At 35.1% G+C, this 22418-nt stretch overlaps 1 long non-coding RNA gene across 3 annotated transcripts in view; it reads right to left on the bottom strand.

Moving 5' to 3' along the window:
- LOC307181311 overlaps nt 1–22418 on the bottom strand; it is a 142923-nt gene that overhangs the window by 47393 nt on the left and 73112 nt on the right. The window lies entirely within an intron of this gene.

Raw genomic sequence — 22418 nt, 5'->3', positions numbered from 1 at the left:
TTCACATGCCACAACTAAGGAGCCAAAACTAAGGAGCTGGCAAGCCGCAACTAAGGAGCCCTGGAGCCTCAACTAAGGAGCCCGCCTGCCACAACTAAGGAGCCCACGTGCTACAACTAAGGAGCCCGCCTGCTGCAACTAAGACCCCATGCAACCAAATAAATAAATAAATATAAAAAAAAAATACTTGAGATAATACTCCAACTACCCAACAAATAAACTAGATCTAAGGCCTTGGATTTGGAGAAGATACAGAAAACCAGGTGGTGGTGAGCAGTGAATATTAATATACTTGCATTTAAGGGTAAGTATGGTTCCCCTGGGTAAAACAGAATTTAATCACTAAATAAAGTTATTAAAACTGAAAGGACATAGAATAAGGCAATTTGTAATATCATTGCAAAACCTAGGAGTTTGGAGGAGGGGTAGGACACAAAGAGGAGGTAAAACTCTTAATGGCTCAGTAAAGGAAAGGGAAGGAAAGAAGTAAGTTATCTAAAATCTTCAACTTTGGCACCTTGGAAGGGTGAAGAGTATGTCTCTATGGGAGAAACAATAGGTATTTTATTTATCAATAACAATAGTATAAAAGTCCGCTTAAAATAACAGAAAAATGGGAGGGAAAATGAGATAAAGGGTAAAGAGTGGAAAGAATAGAAATTTGATAAAATTAGCAAAAATAGAGCAAAGGGAAAAGAGAAATATATAATTTTAAATAAATAAAATTATACGGAGTAAGATGGAAACAGTTGTATCAGTCATAGACTAAATGGGAATAGATTGAATTTGCCCATTTCAAGAGTCTGTTAGACTGGATTTAAAAGTAACAACAAGTTTACATGCTGTTTACCAAATATATATACATATATATAGTTATATAATAATATAACTTACATAGTTATAAAGATATAGAATTTATGTTATAGAATTTATATATTATATAGTATATGGGTACAGTAACCACATTTAAAAGTAACAAGTTTATATGCTGTTTATCAAATATATATAACTTATTACATATTATATATATACACACACATATATATAGTACATCATGTATATTAAAACAAGGTGTCAATAAGATTGTAAGCTAAGATTGGAAAAGAGGCATGGACAGAGTGATAACAGGAATATGTAAATGATCAGAAGTGAAAATACAATACAATTAAATTATTCAGAAGAAATTTACCATTTACAACACCAAGAGGGAAAGAAGGTCATTAATTTATGTAATGTTAAAAGTTACAACTGATAGCAAAAGTATATTGTTATGAATTGGTATACAGTAAAGTACAGAGCAGCTAAAATTATAAAACAAAAAAAATTAGGAACAGAATTTGAGAAACATGCAGCAGTTGCAGTGGGAAATTCCAATACATCTCTGAGAACTAGGCAGTTTTAGACAGTTTTTTTCTATTAAGTTAAAAAGTAAGACAAGGAGGAATCAAAAAATATAACTAATTTCTATGACTAACAAAAATACAGAAAATCTTCCATCCACAGAATACTGGATATTTTTATGTCCATTTAAACATTTACAAAAATGATCATGTAGTTAGAAGCAAAAAACAACAACCACCACCCTTAAACCCTCAATTAACTAAAAAAGCAAAGATAGTACAGGCTATCTCTGGACTTTAATTCAATATATAGTTATAAATAAATAATCAAAAGATGAAAAATACATTGTTCAAAAAGAAAATTAAGAGGACAATTTGCTAACTATCTAAAAGTCAATGAATAGAAAACCATTTCATATATAATCTATGCATACAGTGAAAGGAGTATAAAGAGGAAAATATAAACCCTAAGCATCAATACCTTCTATATTAAGGAATGAATGAATAAATAAATAAATAAAGCACTTATTTAATTCATTTTAATTAAATGTAGGTTGCTGGTCTCTACCCTAAACTATAATCAATTCAAGTAGAACCAATCCATCTTCATTTTTAATTTCTTCTGGAGACTACCCTGGGCTAGCCTGGCATATGTATGAAGAATGTCATAGGGAAACAATAAAATAGACAAGAAGTACCATAGGAAGACTTTATGGATAATTCAACTCTGGAACCTAGCAATTAGTTCAGTAGACAATTTACATGTATCTATTGAATGAAAATATAGGTCTTGAGTTGAAACTTGAGGTGTTGGCGGATATAATGGTGAGGATTAGACTCAGCTGTAAGATAGACATATTAACAGTGATTTATAGCATATAAAAGTTAGATTCTCTCATGTCAAAAAAAAAAAAAATCTGGAGTAAGGCAGACCAGTGCGAATTTAATGGCACTGCTCAGGGACTCAGGCTCTTTGGAGGTGCCTTCCCTACCATGTGCTGCTTGAGCTCCAGGTCCAAAATAGCAGCTACAAATCTAGTTTTCCCATCCCATTCCTAGCAAAGGAAAGAAGAAAAGACAAAAAGTGCCCACTAGTTATGTTTTACAGAAGGCTCTAGGATACTGCCTTGGGACATTGGTTCACCTCATATAGTTACAGTCCCACCCCTAGCTACAAGAAAGGCTGGGAAATCTACTCTTTACCATAAACAGCTCCTCCCTCCCAGGAAAAAGAGAAGAGGGGATATTTAGGACAACTGCTAGTCCCACAGTGGGAATAAAATATATCGAATATTCAGATATGCTGCATTATTAAATATGATTGTGTTTAAATCCTGTTACAATATTAAACAACAATTTCCATAAAAAATAACATGAACAAAAAAAGAAAGATACTAGACTTTAGGAGATACTTTTTTTTATTGTAACTATATAATCTAAAAAAACAACTTGGAGATACTCCTAGGTTGCAGATCATAACACTTAGCTTAGAGTGACCCAACTCCCAACAGAAAATTTTCTACTTTGCTTTTTACAAATAATGATATTTCGGAAACATCATTGCTTTTATGTAGTCAAATAAAATCAGTGTTGACTGAGATAACTTAAGAAAATGTTAAAAACCTCAAGTGCAAACCACAGATGGACCTAGCTGAATCCAAAACAGTATGTTGCATAGATGTTACAAACTCAATAAGTATAAGCCCTTGACAATGCTCAGACTTCTAGGTTCTCCCCTTTAATTAATGTCTAGTTAATGAGGATTTGTGAATTAAAGATACTTTCTATCACTTGCCAAGGAGTTAGGCTTTATATACTCAGGTCAATCTGTGGAGACAAATCTGAGCTTTGTCCCAGCCTTGTTCATATTCTAAAAGAAGATCCCTTATCTGTAAAAGCCAGAGAAAAAGAAAGATAAACATCATCTGATCTGCTATAATTATTGGGGTGATTTGCCACCAGAGCCTTTGGGAGCTAAACAAAGCCAGTCACAGCTCTTGTCGCCTTTGGAGTGACAGCCTGAAAAGGCATAAAGGCATGATAATGAGTAAACAGTGCTCTTTACAGTTTTGAAAATAAAGGTTATCCTCTTATCCTGCACTAATATCAGGGAAAATTACAGAGAAAATATGTTTTCTTTGAGTTACTTAATACAAAAAATAGAATTGAGTGGCACAGGACTTCAGATCACACAGGTTCCAATTTTTAATAAACTGTGTCAGTCTACCATAAATTACAGCAAAATGTCACACTTGCTTCTAAATATAGTTTTATTAAAAAAATTGTCTGACAAAGCAACAAATTTTTAACCTGAAACTTCTATACTCTATGCATGAAACATATTTTTCTAGTATGCCCCCAATATTGGAGACCGCTACTACTACTATTACTAATATGACTACTACTGCTACTAATATAATTTACAGCTTTAAAAGATTTCTACAAGTTAGAGTTACTATCTGTTAATATGTCCACAGTGTGATAAGGAAGAATTTCTTAGAGTATGCAGTGCAAATAAGAAGCTCAGGGAAGCAATAAAGAAAAGAGAGTCTGAACATCAACCAGGGGTCTTCTCACCAGCCAGAAAACAGAAAGGTGAAGGAGAGGGAATCATCATGGTAATTGCATTGGAAACAAAGGGAAAATCGTGAGGTGAGGACCTGGGTATTTCTGAACATGACATATGCCTTAAAGCAGAGAAGACTTTAGGTTTTCTCATCTTTGTTTTGGCTGTGGCTTTTTTCTTTTCTTTTCTTTTTTTTTTTTTTTTGCGGAGCACAGGATCCGGACGCGCAGGCTCAGCGGCCATGGCTCACGGGCCCAGCCGCTCCGCGGCATGTGGGATCTTCCCGGACCGGGGCACGAACCCGTGTGCCCTGCATCGGCAGGCGGACTCTCAACCACTGCGCCACCAGGGAAGCCCTGTGGCTTTTCTTTTGAACTTAAACTTTGAAGACTTTATTCATCTCTTATGAGAATAAGCAGTGAAAGAATCTAAATAAATTTTGTGCTTATCTTTAAGAACGTCAGGCTTCCTACATGTATATGGAGAACTACAATAGGGCCTGCTAGCATTATTTCAAACCAAAGGTGACAGCAGAGGGTACATCTTGGTGCAAATGCTTATAAATACAAAATGTTGGGGGTTACTGTAGGTTGCCTTGTTGAAGGGTTTTCTTTTGTAGCATAACCAAGATATTTATTAATCAAGGACTCCAAACAACCAGTAACAGGATTTTACTTCTTTAAAAGTTCATAAAAAGCTTTTTTATTTTATTGGCTGATTTTAATCCCAAGACAGGCTTGAAAGGTAGGAATTTTTTTCTCCCCATTTTACAGCTCCAGTTCTTCCATGACCATGTGACTCTGCCTTTGTACACTGGGCTCCTTCTGACCTGAAAGTTCTCCTTTTTTCCTTCACTTATTACCTAGTTAACTCCCTCTGATCCTCCAGAAGTACACGAGAAAGGCTTCCCTCTCTCATAAAGCTCTATCTCACCCCGTCCTCTTTGTTGCCACAGCACCTTGCAATTCCCTCTGCGAGAGTACTCATCACATGCTATATAAATTAGCTATTTATTCCACCTGATTCTCTCAGAGTCCCTTTGTGCTTCTCATGTGTACCTCTCTAGGATGCCCTCTTTCTCTTGGAAAAAGGTCTCAGGGCTGTGGAGCCACTTTGCTCTCAGAGGCAGAGTCTGGGAAATGCTTGAAAGTTTCCTCTCTACCCAGCAGCTTTTTAGTGGATATGAAAGCCCAGCTCCCTTGCCACCCTTAGCACGGATTCTGAAGCATAATTTATACTCCAGAGCTCCTTTGCAGAATAACGTGGAGGCTAATCTCCTAAAATCACTCTTGCCTGGCTTCTTCCGTTTCCTGTTCTGCTTTCTTACTCCATTAGCTGTTTCTCCTAAGAGCATTTCCCTGACAAATGACTTAGATTTGAATTCTCAAGTTCTGCTTCTAAAGAACCAGACCTAAGACATAACTTTTTTGCCTTTTAATAAACTATAAGTCACTACAGCAAGGACTGTTCTTGATCTTGGTGTCTCCAGTCCAAAGCACTGAGCCTAGGATACAGTAGCAATTAACAAAATCACTGTTACTTGAATGGATTCCTAGCAGTATAATTCTGATGACAATGAAACATAAATTACAGAAAAATCCACTCTACAAGGCACCCACAGTATAATGAGTTTCAGTTAATTGAGGTGTTGATCTTTTAATAAATTATTTCCTCAAATGAAAGCTGAGTCTACTCATCTGCTTTCATTCTGGAATGTACACAGAGGGATTTTTATTTAAATTCTATAATTTTTTATAAATTTATATTAATATATCTAAATATTTTCCCATTCATTTTGTTAAGCATAGGATTATACTTTGAATATGGATGGCTGAAGTTAGAGGAAAGTATCAAATGATACTTCTCTACTGTCACATTTTAAATTGTGATTGAATTAGCAATTAGAAGTATTACACAGGACAAGAATAAAATTTGATAAATGGAAAAGTAAATTTATAAAGATAAATTCATTCAAGAGAGCTAGTAATATTGGAGAAAAATAATATAAAAATAAAAACAGAAGGATACGTGATGTGAGTTATGAATTAGTTTATCAGAAAACCAACCAAGTTTTAGAATATAGGCTGCTAAATGAATCAACATTGCAATACAGCTGGTATAAAAATATCAAACACTGTGCTAAATATATTCAAATTTGACTGATATGTAAAGATTTGACTTCATTTTTTATCATAACTGAAATGTTTAAGGATTATAACATTCCATATAGGCTAAAGAAAAATAGGAAAAAATGTAAAAGATGTTCTCCAAGTTTTCCACAAGGTGACTGGAAAGAGATTTGTTTAGCTGCTTCCTCACTGTCCAGTCCTTCCTGGTCTTCGGTGGTTCCTACTCATCTCCCTGACCCCTGAATGACTGAGTGCCTTAAAGTTTGGTCCTTTCTATCTACACTCATTTCCTTGGTCATCCCCTCAAGTACTTTAAATACCATTTACATGATGATAACTCCTAATTTAGTATTTGTAGTTAAGGCCTCTCCCCTAGTCCCAGTCTTCTGGTACCACCATCTACCCTCCATCTCCAATGTAACACATCCAAAATTGATTAAGATATGAACTCTTGATCTCCCCTCCAAACCAGCTCTCACCATCTTTTCCATTTCCATTTCCAACTTCACCCTTTCACTCATTCAGACCCAAAACTTTGCAGTCACTTTGGTGAAAAGGGAAGGCCAATAAAATACAAAATCGTATTATTAACATTAGTGCCCAAAAATACCACATCTGTGCTAGACCTTAAAATGTGTTTTATAACTTGAGAAGTAGTAACACAGTCATCTACTGAATTTTCGTGTTTTTGGGGGGTGGTCCCCTAGACCACATCTAGGTTTGATGACTCACAGAAGACTTACAGGACTCATGATAATAGTCATACTCATGACTATGATATATTACAGTGAAAGGATACAAAGCAAGATTAACAAAAGGGAAAGATGTTTGAAGGAAAACAGGAACAAGCTTCCAAGAATTCCCTCCCCATTTTGTCACAAAGGAGGCACTTAATTCCCCCAGCATTAAATTATGAAAACACTTATGAAATGTTGTATCAGGGAAGCTTACTAGAGATTCCACTTTTACTGGGGTCTGGTCACATAGGCACCACCTGCCTTGGATATACCAAAATTCATTCTGCAAAAGTAAAGCAAGTGTTCCATGTTAATCACATGGTTTGCAGAAACAATTTAGGCAAAATAAACCAATCTATTCAGAGGGAGTGGAGTGACCCTTCCTGAAATCCAAATTTCCAGATGCCAATCAAGCAGGCCTTTCTAAGCACGGTATTCTCAGACCTGCTAGGTTTACTCTTTCTGCACATACGTATACCTTGTAGCAGAAGTGTTGTGTGGGCCCTCTGAAGAAGCTCCTTAAAAGAGAAGGGCATGGGGGCTTCCCTGGTGGCGCAGTGGTTGAGAGTCCGCCTGCCAATGCAGGGGACATGGGTTCGTGCCCCAGTCCGGGAAGATCCCACATGCTACGGAGCAGCTGGGCCCGTGAGCCATGGCCACTGAGCCTGCCTGTCCGGAGCCTGTGCTCCGCAACAGGAGAGGTCACAACAGAGAGAGGCCCATGTACCGCAAAAAAAAAAAAAAAAAAAAGAGAGAGAGAAGGGCATGGACCCATTTATTTTTTTGCCTTTTCTTCCTTGCCGCCTGAAATTCAACTGTGATAGCTGGGGCTCCAGGACTCATCTTATATTGTGGGTCAACTCCAAGGCAGAAGTCATGTGCTAAGATTGGATCCCTCATGACACTGTGAAGGGATCATACTACTTCAATATTTTTGACATCTAGATTTATTTACTAGACAGAATCGATATTTATCTTGTTTAAGCTACTATTATTTCTGCATTCGGTAATTAGCAGCCAAACACAACTTATGAAAAAATTAAATAAAAATAAGAAATACATTTTTAACATTTGCAGACCCTACAAACAAAAGATCTGCTCTGTTTTTCCAAATGTAAAATGATCAAAATAATACCCTTGAAGAAGCAACTAGAAGTACTCAAAGAAATAAAGTGTATGCATTGGATATGCTATATTTAAAGCATCTAAAAGAGCTGAGTGCCAGCTCATGAGGGAAAGAATAAACCATTGGTTAAAAAATAAATAAATCATTAAACTGAGCTTTTACAACTTAATCATTGGTATGTCATTTTTGTGAAAGGGGAAGGTTCTGTAATGGCATACGATCTATTCCAAACACATTTTTTTTGACAACTTGAGAATAAATACAGGAGGGTAGTCAAATTTCACTATAGTGTTTCTTCCAGCACTTTAATAAAAGTTTTCCCTGATTTAAATTTAGCACTTTTATACTTAACAATCAATATTTATTTAACCACAAATTTTAACAATTAAGGATATTTAAGTGTTGCTACTGAACAGTGAGCTTTCCATCTTCTTCCCTATGCGTTTCTTTTTTTTTAAAAAATAAACTTATTTATTTATTTTATTATTTATTTTTGCCTCCATTGGGTCTTTGTTGCTCTGCGCGGGCTTTCCCTAGTTGCGGCAAGCAGGAGCTACTCTTCTTTGCAGTGCACGAGCTTCTCATTGCAGTGGCTTCTCTTGTTGCGGAGCATGGGCTCTAGGCAAGGGGCTTCAGTAGTTGTGGCACGAGGGCTCAGTAGTTGTGGCTTGCAGGCTCTAGAGAGCAGGCTCAGTAGTTGTGGCGCACGGGCTTAGCTGCTCTGCGGCATGTGGGATCTTCCCACATCAGGGCTCGAACCCGTGTCCCCTGCATTGGCAGGCGATCCCTAACCACTGTGACACCAGGGAAGTCCCCTATGGATTTCTTATGGGACTTTTTTCACCATCATTCTTAATTTTGTTGAAAGCAAAGCAGTAATTTCTTTAATGATTTTTATAATAGAATATAATCTAAATTAACAGCATTTCAGACACTGCAGAGTATTAGAAATGTAATAAAAAATAACCTGCTCTGCTTCACTCACTCCAAGATAGCATTCTACTAAAGCCGTATTTAAATTTATTCATAAGATAACCAAATGAACTTTTGCCATTTGAGATACTGAAAAAAACACCAGCACACTTACAGAAAAATGAGAATGTCTTTTGGTATGTAGGCTTGATAGAGATGTTTGTAATTATGGTATTCTAATCTTCTCCTAATAAATAAATTTAGCCAGATTGTGCCAAATAAATAATAAAGTACAATTCTATTCCATGTTTTCTAATAATTCATCTGAAATACCAAAAGAAAGTTATATTAAATTGGCCTAAGAAAATATCTGAGAGTAAATTATCTGTCCCTCTGTACTTTTCTGGGCATCTGAAACTAGACAGAGAAATTAACATCTCCAATTCCTATGGGTACATTTTCAATCTATGGAAAAATCTTTATCACATACTTTTCCCCTAAATATTTGATCAACTTTTAGAAAAACAAGAATAAGAACAATAAGACATTTTATGGGCACCTTGCAACACTCAGAGGTGCAAATGATCTTTACTCACAGCTGTTTACTTGGAAGTTAAACTCGACGCAACACCCAGGTGACTGAAAGCTATCGCAAGAAGACATACAAAACTAAACAGGCATCAAAAATAATATAAATGAAAGAGGACCATTTTAAATGTTCATGCAAATGGCCCAATTTCAGGAGTTACAAATCAGAGAGTATTAATGGTATGTTCATCTCGAACATATTTGAAACACTTCAGCCCACTAGATTAGTGTTGTGGTAAAATATTGCAAGAATTTATATTTAACTTGTTTCAGTTTTGGATAAAGCTTAGAAAGGGAAGATATGGGAACTAATATTGTGTTAGATTCTATATTATGCACTTTTGCATAATAGTCTTCATACAAATCCTACAAGTAAATGTTATTATTCTTAATTTGCAGATGACTAAATTGAGATTCAGAAAGGTTAACTAACTTTTTCAAGACTATACAATCCCATACAATGACCATACAATCAGTAACTAGTGGTTCCAGGATTTTAACAAGCATCTGTATGACTCTGAATTTCTACTAAAAAAAAAAAAAATCAATAATTTATTAAAGGTTTACTCTGGTAAATGCTTTATTATGATGTCATTTAATCCTCACAATCATATCAATTAGGTACTATAGCCCCATTTTACAGATGAGAAACTGATGCTGAAGACAGCAAAATGAATTGTCCAAGGTCCTACAATGAGTAGATGGGGAAGCTAGGATGGTTCCACTCTATCTGAAATCAGTCTGGTTTTAGTCTTGCTCTGGTTTTCCTAACAGGAGACTCATTCTAGTGGCTTTAATGCAAGTAGATCAAAGAACCTTTCTCTAAGAACAGATGAAAATGGATGGCACCTTACCTCTTAGTAAAGAGAGAACACATCATTCACCTTTACTGACCCACTCTAACATTTCTTGCACATATTTATATTTCTACCAGACTGTTTTTTTCCAATTGAAATGGAAATGAAGAATAAAGCACAAAATTATCCTGTGATTCTCGGGACTGAATATTCCTGGGACAGGAAAGAAGTAAGAAAAGGAACTTGAATCTGTATGTTGGGCAACAAAAAAGAGAGAAAAATGAGGAATTTTAAAGTTAAAAGAGAAAGGTCTATAGAAAAGCCTGTCCTAAGACAGAGTGGTTTCCACAAACAACAGGAAATTGATAGAATATAATCTTCAACATGTTGGTAACTTCAAGAATTAAGGATTTAATAGCAAGTTAGAGATTTTGACTTTTGTCCAAAGATAGTGAAGACCAAATTGTTTATGGGGATAGGTGAATGGGAAATAATCCAATATAATTCTTCCCTAGGACCACAAGATACAGCTCATTGGTTGCTTACCATCTCTTCCAACTTTTGACTAGGATGCCTTCTTATAATTCAGAAGCCAGAAAGCTGAAAACTACATTTACCAGACTCCTTTACACTAAGGTTGCAGACAGAATTTCAGATTTATCAATGACAATTCAGAAATAAATTAAGTGGGAAGAGAGGTATTTTGTGAGGAATCAATCATAACTAAGGTACATTTTTTTTTTTTTTTCATCTACTGGCTAGGAGAGTTACTTTGTGATTCTAATAGAGAAAACAGTTCGATGGTGGGCAAATGTTGGGGTCTTATTCTGAAGTCATTCCTGTAGAACCAGCCTTAGGGCCTCTTGCAGCCCTTAAAATTAGTTTTTGTAAGGAATTAATTACCTCAATTAATCCATTTATGCTTAAACTAGCTAGAATAGATTCTCTTATCTTCAGCTGAACCTTGACTGATACACCCTTTTTCTCCTCACTCTCACCTGCCCTCAATCAGGTTCACCTTCAAAGCCAGGCCTAGCAGAGTCATGTCAGCACTACTGTGTCACCTCAGGGGCCTCCATCCTCCAAAAGCATGCTCATCTCCTTGGAATTACCTATGTTAGTATTTTCTGGAGACTACAATATTTATTCCACAAATATAAATGAGCACCATGAAATCCAACTGCCCAGTGGGATTACTATATTGACAGAAACTCTTGGCTGCCTAAGTATTATCAACATGCAAGTTTAAATGATGTTTTTCAATCTTATAATTTTAATGAGAGGAAAAGGAATGATGGAGAACAGGTCAGCACTGGTAACTAAAGAGAGAAGTGGCACCTTCAACAGAGTGTGAACAATCAGGAGTCATATTCTGCTAAACAGAAACATTATTAGGAGCTGCATGAAATATGCACAAGCTACTCTGCATGATTCATAAAGACTTTAGTGTGCCTTCAACTGAAGGTAAGCACTGTTATAAAAGAGCTACATCATCAGTATTTAGAGTATCAATGTATTTACATTTCAATAAATTATTTTATGAAGTTTTAAAATAAATGCTTGCTGTTTGATAGTAAATTATGTTACAAGTTCATTTATCCATGTAAAGTTAACACCAATATCTACACAAAAAGTCATGAATATTTAGTTTCATCCTGACCTATGTGAAGATTTATTTCACAATATTTAGAATCAACTGCATATGAAAAACTAAACTATATTTCAGGTAAAAAAAATAAATGAAATACTTATTACAAAATGGATATATCACAATGTATGTCAAAGATACAATTATTACAGTAAGTTTGTTCGCCCCCTCCCAACTTAGTTTTCAAGCCAGAAAATGTAAGGAAATATATTTAATTTGTATCAGTGTATTGTCATTAATTTTAAAGAAAAAAGTGAGACTTCGCAGTTTTAGTTCTCAATTTGTTAAGTTTATCTCACAGTTTCAATACTCTTCATGTGATATGAGTTCATCTGAGGTGTAGGATATGAGGTGGGGCATTAAAGCAAGGATGGCAGACAGAGAAAACAAAGGAGGGCCTGTTGGCCACATGGTACAAACAGTGAGAGGCTGCTCTAGAAAATCTTATACGAACCACAGGAAAAGTACATTTTTTTAAAGCACATTAAAAGAGCCATATAATGTTCCTTATCTAAAAGTCAGACTACTGACTTATCAGAATACATGACTTTCAGTTGAGACACACATTAAGAAACTTCTGAGAACATTTCACTCTCACCCCTAGAGTTGAAGGGAATTTAAACCTTTTTAAAATCATGAAGTAGGGCCCCTACCAATGGATTTCACCAACAGCCCCATACTTTGAAGTCAGGTCCTTTAGGAAAATAAGTGAAACAGATGTAACTAGTTCAGCTTATTGCCCCCTGAGCTAATAAAGAGTAACCCCTAAAATGTTTTTTATCTACCTGGTTGGTTCATAATAAAACCAGTATACATAGCACTATAAAATATCTTATATAAATATCTTGGTTTCTTTTTACTAACTTTATTGCATACATTTAGATACCCAAACCAAAATCACATAGCAAGTGACAGAGATACAATAACTCACCTCTCATAATTCTGGCTAATGCCCCAATAATATATATGTGTATAAATACTTATATATGATATAAGTATATATTCAATTTATAAATGTTTATATTTTATATAAATTCACATTTACATTTATGTTATATATAGGCAATTATACGATTACAATCATAAGTCATCTAGTATAACAGTGAAAAGATACAGAATAACATGAGGTGTAGATACCATTTCTCAACTATTAATTAAGGTTTGGACACATTAGTTTTATCATCAGCAGTTTTCATATACGTATTCCTTAAGTAAAGAAAATTATAAGTATCTAAGATCTCATTATTCCAAATGTACATCTACCAATGCTACTTCTATTCCTGATACCAAGAAGCCCCAAGATTTCAAATATATTCAAATAGTCAATACTTTTTAGCAATGGCACATGTTGAGCATACAAAACCAAAAGTAGATAAATGTATGTTGAACTTATCAGATGACAGGAGACAACATACATCCTAAGATGCTATCATAACACTTCCTGGAAAGGATATTTGCCTCCTCTAATGAATTTATACATTCACTACTTCAGGTAAGATGCAATCTTGTTATGTCTCACTGTAAAATTAATACAGTTCACATAAAACTTCCAATAAACAGAAAATGCTAGAGTCCATTGAAAGATATTTTCAATAAATATGTATTTTTATTTTACACTGACATTTTTTTGATGAAAGTACTTATTTCATTTTTGTCACTTCAGTAAATTACTGTATATTTACATAGTTAACATAATTGTCTATAATTAAGAAATTAGTGTTCACATGTATAATCATTTGAACATGTAATTATGATATCTAATTATACAATTACAGGATATACTGAAATGATCAAAATCTTCATTATCTTATTGGTTTCAAAAGAGTGAATGATATTTATTAAGTACCTGAAAGAGAAAAGTTTCAAGCATCACGTAACGATACTGTCTTTCAAATTGCTTACTTTCCAAAGTTAACTATTTTTAGATATTAGAGGGAAATAAAGAGAAGACAGTGGCATAAATCTTACGTATCCATATCAGGCCACAGAATATTTTTTTGCATTATTACATAATGCATGTGCCATTATTACATGTGCCAAAATGCCTAACAGTGAAATCTCACCATTCCTCGATTCACTCATTCAATGTATTCATTTATGATGCATTTATTACTTGGAAGTTTTGACCAGGGATAAATTTTTTTTTAATTCCTGGAATGATCATAGAAAAAGAGGTTTTATGTCTTCTGAAAGATGAGTTTTTGTTTTGTTTTGTTTCAGAACTAATAATAGAAAGAATAATATGAACAACTGATAGTAACTCAGTGTAGGCAGAAGAGGATTTTATAAACCTTTCTATTTTCCACAATCTTTGCTAAATGAATAGAATAATAATAGCATCTAACTTAATCCAGATCTTTTAAAAAGAGCAGGGCCCAAAGCAAGAATTAGAGTGCTGACAGTTTCTTTGGGAAATGCAAGTCTAGGGATATGAAGAAGGAAAAAAAGTGAGAGGTGTGACTGAGGCAAAGAAAGAGGTAGGGCAATGCAAAGGATATGTTGCTCCTGATGTGCCTGTTTCTGCATGCAGGATTATTCAGAAGATTTTCAAATGGGAAACATACTTTCATTGCAGTTCTATGAGGGATGAAAGAGAATTTATCAGTCTTATCTCCCCCTGTCTCCTGCTTCCTATTTGTCTAGTTTCATGCCAAGAACTGACTCTCCCACATGGTCCCAGTGGCTACTCAAGAAGCTAGATCTGAACACCCAGAAATGGTCCTGGGAATCAAGGACTTTACCAATGCCAAAGCCTGGGTTCAAGAGTCAAGAAAAAAGAGAGTGAATCAACGTCAGAGAAAATGGGGTTACAGGAGAAGACTCCACTGTGGGAAGACAACAATTTTATTACAAGGTAAGCGTTCCAAAGAACAAAGCTGAAGGATAAAATTAACTTTAGTAGGAAATGTTTAGGAGCAGATAGTGGTTGAGGAAAGTCATAAATGGATAATACTGATGGAAGTAGATTGAGTCACATACTATTTCTGGGATGAAGGAATGTTAAGTAGGCAAGATGTTCTTTCCCACAGGTTTATAAAAACACAATGAATACTAACTTGGATAATGATGTTTTCCCAAATGCTTCCCTAGATGCTGGGTAAGGATTGATGATGCAATGATTATTGGCGCCTTACAGGACACGATCAATGATGGTTAAATAAATGAATAACCTCTTCAATGCCTTCAGGGAGGAGAAAAAGTTTATGGTGACTTTTTCTACATTAGCAAAGTGTTAAAATGCCCAATAATCAACTTGTTTGAAATATTTAAAACAAGATCACAGGCAATATCAACTTTAAGAAAAAAAAAAAATTCAAGAAGCTTTTTCCTTTTTTCCTGAGCCAGACCATAAAATATAAAGGAGAGTCCCCATGAAAATTCACTCTTTAACTTTGCTTGCAAAATAAGCCAGGTTGTTAGAAAAACTTACAAGGTACCAACTTAATATTTCTCTTTGACCCACTTCTTAGAAATTTGTTATCGAGTTACCTCTTAATATAACTTACTAGTGCAAACACCCTGAATATGCAGTACATACAATATTCAGGTTCCTATAAAAATAGCTATTGAGTAGGGCAAGTAGGGCAAGTTTTCCTTTTCCTACAACCTAAATCTAATTTAGACAGTTATTATTAATTCAGAATGCCAGAGAATCTGGTGCATAAAAAGGAGAGCTTTGCAAAAAAAAAGAAAAAAAAGTCACTTATTTCTTGAGCCTGAAAGTAAGGTTGTGCTACCTAAAACACCTTAGTTCCCTGATAAAAATTAAAATCAAATTAAGCAAAATGAATACTAATTTATGACATAATCAACGGACTTGCAACACTTACTACCTACATTTTACACCCAGGTCTCCCAGATCTTGCCTTAAACTCCAAACTCACATGAAACAATGTAGTAGAAATGACTCTGGATGAAGAGTAGGGTTTGCACACATGATTTTATAGGTAAAAATGATGTTTGTCCTTGTTCATTAAAATTTGGGATGAAATGGAAACAAGAATCCAGATAATCTTTCTGGAATGAGTCACAGATTATCACTCTGTAGCACAAAAATATTAGAAACAAAAGGTTCATTATGCAAATATTTCTGTTGATAAAGGCTGCAGGTGTCCTTGAAGTTTACTGTTAAAAAATTAGTATATCAAAACTCCTTATCAGTGTATATGGCACCCACCATTCTCCCAGTTCCTCAGATCCAAAATTCTTGAATCATCCTTGACTACTTTCCTTCTCTCACCCTCATATAAAAATCCATCAACAAAAGCTTCACCCAAAATATATCTGATCTACTCTTTTTCACCACCTCCAAACATTAACCCCCTTGCCAATGTCACCATCATCTCTCCCTGAACAAAGCACCAGCTTCCTCTCTCAAACCTTCTAATTTATTCCCCAAGTTGTAGCCAAAGCCATCCTGTTAAAACACAAGTCACATTGTATCATCTTTTACTTAAACCCTCCTTTGGCTTCTCCTTTTAAGTAGGATAGAATCCAACTCCTTTTCATCAGGCCCTCTATCCTTCTTCATCTCTATGAATTATCCCTCAGTCAGTGGCCTCCAGCCATACTGACCTCCCTCCTAATACACCAATATTCTTCCTGCTTCAGGGCCTGTGACTTTGTTGTCCTCCTTTCTCTTAACTTCACTTGAGGCTCTGCTTAAATGTCATTTCACCATTGTAGCTTTCCCTGAGCATCCTATATAAAATAGTGGTTTCTGTTATTCTCACTCACCTTTTCTAGTTTAGTTTTCTTCAGGACACTTAATATCAGAAATCAGAATATATGCTTATTTGTTTATGACCTGTTTACCCCTAAAAAATATAAGTTCCATGAGGGCTGGGATTTGGGGAGTCTGTATCCCACCACCAAAAGAGTGCCTCACACTTTGTAGGTGCTTATTGCTCACTTCCTAACATATGGCATCCAGCTGCCTTCTTTACAACTCTTTGGGTAGTCATTAGAAAATATTAAGGACCTCATTAACACCCCATGTAATTCTGAGGGAAAACTGAACTCTACTTAAGAGACTCAATTTCTTATACGCTCACAAAACACAGGTTACCCATTCAGCAATAATAAAAACATCAACATTATTAATTAAAATGTTTGTGCTTTAAGTTAACTATAGACCTCTCCAAATAAATGTGAAAACACTGTGTTCCCAGAAGGACATTTTATTCACAGAATTTTTATGAAAAGACTTTAAAGCTCAGCAGTTTTAGGAAGAAAAAAAGTGAAAACTCAGTAACAGAAAAGGAAATATATTTCAGAAACTTCTCTACACCTAACGATGTAAAAACAAAATAAACCTTAACAAAAACAAAAACCCTGATTTTTTTAGTAAAATATGGCTAATCCAGAGGACCCCAAATAATACAGAGGAATACAGAGGAATATTTTTCAATTAATGGAAAGTAAAATTGAGCTAAGAGGTAGAAAACCCAAAATAGGAAAGAATTTTTAAATTGATGTAAGTAATCTGTGCTCAGCTCTTCAATTATCTGTTTATTCTTCACTGAAGATTCCCATAATCAGCATTTATACAGCAGGGTTGGACTATTCCTGGAATACTATCAAAGAATTATCTTCCACAAATTTGAGTGCTATTGACTATTGCCATCACTTGAAGTTTTATTGAAGGTCTAATATGAGATTTACACTGACTTGGGGAAACAAAGCATATTCTGTGTGATCCTGAAGACCACAATCTATGAGGAAAACCAAATTTATAAGAAAATTGCTGTAAGTGCTCAATTAAGTTACAGACAAATTCTGCCATATAGCATTATTTTCATGGACTAGTATCACTGAGTTGAGGAAAAGTATCATTATTTTAATCATAAATACTTCAGTATAAGCTTCTACCTTAACATGTCTAACGTAAATTACTATACATTATATAAAATGATTTATAAACTTTCTTACAGATAAGCAAATCAGCCTCCTCAAAAAGATGTTTTTACATAGAAAAAGGCAAACAATATGCTTTGATCAATTTAATATGAAACATAAAAGGCTTCTCCCATATAAAAAAGATTCGAGGGGCTTCCCTGGTGGCACAGTGGTTGGGGGTCCGCCTGCCGATGCAGGGGACACGGGTTCGTGCCCCGGTCCGGGAGGATCCCGCATGCCACGGAGCGGCTGGGCCCGTGAGCCATGGCCGCTGAGCCTGCGCGTCCGGATCCTGTGCTCCGCAACGGGAGAGGCCACAACAGTGAGAGGCCCGCGTACCGCAAAAAAAAAAAAAAAAAAAAAAGATTCGAGACATTCAATTTTAATTGAGGAGGATTTTTGTTAATTTTTAACATTTCAAGGGAACATGTACCAAAAGGAGCTGTAAGTCAAATGGTTATTTTATTATTACCTTTGCAATAAAATAATAATGTATCTTCCTTAGAAACAATGTCTTCAATGCTTGACAAATGAGATCACTATAAATTCAATTACCTGTTTAAAAAGTCACTATTTTAATTAACATTTTATTAGGGTTTTTTTGTCCTCTGTTTACATATTTGCTATGGCATTCTCACTTTTTGAAACAATAAACTTTATATCAAAATTTTATATCACCTTTTCTATGGCATATGTATATGTTTTACTGAAGTATAGCGGCAATCTTTCTCTCTAAACATTTCACTCCTTGAAACATCTTGGGTACATTCAGTTATTCTCACCTCGTCACTCAAGTATCTGATAAAACAAGGTGATTTTATCAAAAATAATGAGGATAGACACTCTTCTTGGTAAGAAACATTTTTCAAGAGGAATAATATTGTGCTGGCAATGTTCTGTTTCTTGAATTGGGTTGTAGGAGTGATTTCAGTTTTACATATATATATATATATATATATATATATAAAATAACCATCATAATAATAAAGGGTAACTAGATAATTAGAAGGATTTAAGAAGTACAGTGCATCATCAATGTCAAGGAAGGGACCATCAAATGTGCCTGTCTCTATGGATATCCCACACGTGAGAAGGTACAAATTGAAAATGAAAAGGACCACAGTGTGGTAGTAGAGAGAAAAAAAAAGTATTTATAAAGAAATTATGGAAATAATGGACAGAAGTGAATTAATGATTATTGCTATAGAGGTAGCAGATGTTTCAGAATATACACAACTGAGAGGTTTTAGATAAAATACATTACCCAGAAAGGAAGGTGTGGAGGGGGAACAGCAATCTACATTGCTGCTGCTCTCCCAATCTAACAGTTAGCGAGCACTTAGCCTATCCTCTTGAAAGCACCTCTAGGGAGGGTGGTCTCAGTTAATTATTCATACTTACTGCAATTACTTTAATCAGATGCTTTTTTCATAACATTCAGCTAATTCAGCTGAATTTAGGAAATGTTATACATATAGAGAGTATGAAAGGGCTATGTGTGTATGATTTTGGAAAATGGGTTATGTGGAAGAAGCCTGGCATAGATATATTTGCTGAAATTATTGGGTTTTCAAATTCTACTCACCTAACTCTTATGATTAGATGCCCAAACCAGGAGATGGGGATTCAGATTCACTTGATGCTTCAAGGTTGAGCATTTAAAAAGCTACTTTAATGCTTCCCTAAAACAGGTGTAACTCAACTTGTAGGAATCTTACCATAACTTGAGGGAGGAATAGTGTATTAAGTAATTATAACAAAAGTCAAGTGTTTGCTTTAAAGCTGGACTTACAACAGGCAAAATGTTGAAACCACTAGTAGTCTCACTTAGGTTCCTATCTCTTTTTGATACACATCCACACACCCTCATATTGCCTCAGTCTGTCTTCACAGGGACACTCCCACCCAGCTCCAGAAACATCTTCTCCATTAAAATGTCAATTCCTTTCGGAGTCAAAAGGAAAAAAAAAGTTTCTTTTTTTAAAGTATTAATACTGATAAATGATGTAGAAGGTCTTAGTTGTTTGTCTTAGCAAGGGGGTTTCCTTTAATTAAACATCATCCTTGAACCAAACCCCTGTGAATTTACTTGTGGCCTAAAATATTTGTATGAATTCCTATGGGGAAAGAGTATAACGGATTCCCGTAACTCCTGCATTCTCCAATCTTTTTATCTGATTAATTGTCCTGCTTTCCAGAATATTTCATTGTATCATAAAACTCTAGTATATTACATTCTAAAATTTTTCCATTGGGGTAAAAATAATGCTTAATATCCAAATGAACAAAGTGATGTTTACCTACCAAGAATTTTTTTAGGCAAGGGAACAGTAAAACGTTGCTTATCTAGCATGCTAGATTGAGATCCCTTTTATACCCCAAAATTGCTTTGTGATCTTGGTGTAAAAACTAATAAACAGAAATTAAAAGAGGCAGGAGGCCAGAAAAGAGAGCTCTCACTCCCTAGGAAGTTAGTCCAGCTCAACAGGAAGAAGAAGGACTTCCCCTTCTTGCCTGGAGAGAGCTCAGCCAATGAGAGGCTGTTACAACTCAGCCAATGAAAAGTCACTATACTTCAAACTCTCAATTCCTCCAATGGACTCTTTATTTACTATAGCCCTCCCAACTTCCTTTTCCCCACAGTAAAGGAGTTTTCCTCTCCTTTTTGCACGTGGCTCACCATGATTGCAGACCCTGGATTGCAATTCTTTGCTGATCCCAAATAAACCCATTTTTGCTGGAGAAATAACTGGCAGTCACATTCCTCTCCAGTATATTAGAAACAATTATACTCAACTCATAGGTCCACTGTGAAGAAAAAATGAGATAGGTTATGAAAAATGAGGACAGAGAATGTTTTTATTCACTTTAGTATCTTTACTGCTTCCCTGGCAGTAAACCCAGTAAAACCTACTCCAATGTTTTATTCCAGTAACCTATAACAATTGCTAATATGTCATTTAGAATAATTTTTAATTTAAACTACACCCCCTCTACCACACACACTTGCAATTTTCTATTTTTCAATAATTACATAATTATTGAATAGCTTGATGAAATATTGCCTTGCATAGAGGATATTAAATCCTTGTGGAGCCAAACACTCCAACCATTTCAAGTGGTAACTGGAAGCCATGTCCCAGTGGCATCAGAACATGCATATGTTTTGCCTCTGTCTCTTGTTACACTGTTATTTTTACTCAGTTTCAATTTACTGGTCTATAGAAAATTAGATGACCAAGCAGTTCTTTCTACTTTTATAATTTTATAATTCTACTCATTCCTGTCCTGCTGACTTCCCCTTGATGGCATTTACCACACTTTGATAGTTGCTTCTATCTGAATCTCCCCTAACATCCTGCCTTTGAGGGCAAAAATTTAGCTCTCTCTTTAATTATTTTATCCTCATCAGCTAGCAGAATGCCTGACACATAGCAGGCTTTTAAAAACTACCCGTGGAATTACAGTGAATTAATTTAATGAATGAGCAAATGCCTAACGTATTGAAGTAGAAAAGATAATACAAGCTTAATTTTAATGTGATATATCTTCTATTTGCCCTAAAGCAATGTACTTTCAGTAGAAGTCATGCACCCTACAGAATTAAATAAGACTCTTTGTATGCAATTTTATACTCTTGCAATTTTTTTATTTGTATATCAATCTTTTCTGCTACACTTTCTTAGCTCTTTGAAGGCCTCTCCCTGGCCTCCAGTGTCTACATATTTTTTTGTCACATATATTCTGATACTCAATAAATGTTCATTAAAGGAATAATATTTACACGTTTATAAATATAATTGTCTTAATTCCTTAAAATCATCTTCCTTCTATCCTTTCAATGTGATTCTTGCACCTATGTCAACACTGCTTTTCAAAGCTTCTGTAAAATAGAGTCAAGCCTTCATGGAAAACGTGTTGTCTAGTCTGTAGCACACAGACCAGGCGGCATTTTTCAGTGGCACAACATCTTGATTAAAGGGACAGAAGATGCTATCTAGTGAAAAGGCAATTGAAATGTGGGGTTTGTGTCTGTATATTTTTATATACACTACCCAAAATAGTCTCTGGTTCCCTTAGTCTCTTGTAAGAAATATTGTATAATGATAAAAACAGAATAAGCATGGTTTCCTCATCACTGAGGTAAGGATAGGGAACGGAGAAAAAAAATGACTGCAAGATATGGATAGGTATTTTGCAGCTAACTTTTACATGGAGATTTGCGGTTGGCAGTCTCAAATTTAAAGATATGCTGACAGGTAAACTACTCCCACACTGGTGCCAGGTCGTCTCCTACTCATTATAAAACGATATTTGAATTTCTCACCCGCACTTCCTAAAGAAATTAGTTCTGGGACAAACAGTGGTAAAGGAGATAATACAGAATTCTTATAACTTTTCTTGTGGCATTTCTTCAAATTCCTGAATAAAACAGCAGAAAACAAAGGCCCTTTTTTTCACAAGTAAAAGGGATTTTTGAAGGATTTTCTTCCTATTATTTTGTTCTTAAAATCTAGTTATGAGGAATCTGCAAGTATTATAAAGGTGTAGAAAATCATCTAATTTCCCCCTATCATTTTACTTAACAAAATTCTATATATAATTTAGCATCAAATGATTTTAAGAAATTCGTCTTTAAAATACAAATGCTACCCAAAACCCTGTGAACTCATTTCC

This window comes from Stenella coeruleoalba (genome assembly GCF_951394435.1).
Source record: "Stenella coeruleoalba genome assembly, chromosome: 2".
Taxonomy (NCBI): Eukaryota; Metazoa; Chordata; class Mammalia; order Artiodactyla; family Delphinidae; genus Stenella; species Stenella coeruleoalba.
The sequence above is the reverse complement of the archived record's forward strand: the minus strand, read 5'-3'. Positions and strand labels throughout refer to the sequence as shown.